Source organism: Theobroma umbraticum, unplaced genomic scaffold (assembly GCF_002168275.2).
Source record: "Theobroma umbraticum cultivar Fairchild unplaced genomic scaffold, ASM216827v3 scaffold_50.0, whole genome shotgun sequence".
NCBI lineage: Eukaryota > Viridiplantae > Streptophyta > Magnoliopsida > Malvales > Malvaceae > Theobroma > Theobroma umbraticum.
The window spans coordinates 7,880,195-7,881,935 of NW_018397261.1; positions in this window are offsets into that span (position 1 = coordinate 7,880,195).

The following is a 1,741-nucleotide window of genomic DNA, read 5'->3' on the forward strand; positions in this document are numbered from 1 at the left end:
ATATTTTTTCAACCCACAAAGGCTAGGGCCGGGTTGGGCCGGCCCGACCCATATTGACAGGTCTAGCTGCATCCATCATATTCACTATAAATATATAAATAAATAAATATTTTATTACTTTCTATGCATTGAAATATATGACTCAGATTATTAATGACAATTCTTTCTAGCATAACCCCTTTTGTGTCCTTCAGTGGTTCTTGCATTGGAAAAGAAATCGATTTTTTTATTTTGCAAGATCCAAGGTCAATTGAATCTACTTTCCTTCAATGCAGAATTTTAACTTTGATTTTTGGTTAATAAAATATTGAATTACTCTGCTCTGGAGCACTGCTAGTGGTGCTAGCAACTAACACTGGCAAGGCAAATGTTAAGTACCCCTGTTAATAATCATTACATGGGGTAATTTAATATTTAACAAAATAAGTCAAGCACACATGCATGATTAATTAAGAAAAATTTCTTTTAATCTTTTCGGTAACTATAATACTTTTAAGCAGTTCTAGAACCATCAGACTTTTTTCCCTCTCATAAATAATTTTTTATATTTTATTTTCTCACAAAAACGTAAAATAAAAAATAAAAAATACCCCTACCACGAGTTCAGATGACAAGCCAGGAATTAATAGATTTAATGATATGTATGCAGTGGGCGGGAGAGTTTATCCATAGTTTGAAGACAATTTTCACCTGTTTAATTATTTATTTTGTTTAAGGGTGAGAGATGGGATGATGGCAAATTGACTACATAAGTATCTAATATCTAAATCTTTATATAATAAAGATACGAATCTTATACTAAACAAAATTATAGATTGTTGCCTGTCAACCTTCAATAATGAAACAATTTTATGTTAAACTAAATCAGGGATTTTGCTCATTTGCTGGCCATAATCCACAACGTGATCTTTTTATTCTATAAATAATTTAGTGACACCCTGGAAAGTAAGATAGTCCATACCATCATTTCTTGTCCTTTTTTTTTTTGGTTTCTTTATTTTTTGGGTAATTTTCTTTATAATACGAATTTAATTTAAAATTATACATTTTTAAGGTCCTGTGGAAGCTGACAAGCTGGCCCAGGACTGCTGTAATATCGGACTCATGATTTTGACATATGAAGGGATCCTATCTCGATTAGGCTTCCCGACTCTAAGTTGGAATAGGACTGCACTTTTGAAAAATAGGGCGGTGGAGTTTGGTATCTCTCTTGGGTGCCCTAACATCCCCAAAACCGGATTTTAGAATTCCTTAGGGCTTAATTTTTACTTTACATTGGCATTTTCTTATAATACCGAGGTTATTTAGCCTTGGTAATTAATAATAAAAAATAATAAAATAAGATACTTTTTTTAAAAAATAAATATTATTTTTTATATTCAAGTGACATTAATATTAATGGTAAAAATATCACGTGACAAATCAATATATCACTTTATTATTCATTATAAAATTTCAAAATATTATATCAACATTACATGATATAAAATAATAAATAATATTTTAATTAATAATTAATTTAAAATAATTACACATTTGATTCTGTTCCCTCTCTATTCCTAACCGTTTGTAATAATTTTGTTTGGTTTAGTAGTGCAACAAGGAATAAAAATTCCTTAGTAATATCTATTTTTTCAAATGGATAAAAAGTCTTCTTCAGTTATACTCGATTCTTTTCCAGTATTATTTATTTCCTGTCACATAGAATAATTGTGAAACTTATAACGATTAAATTACTCTT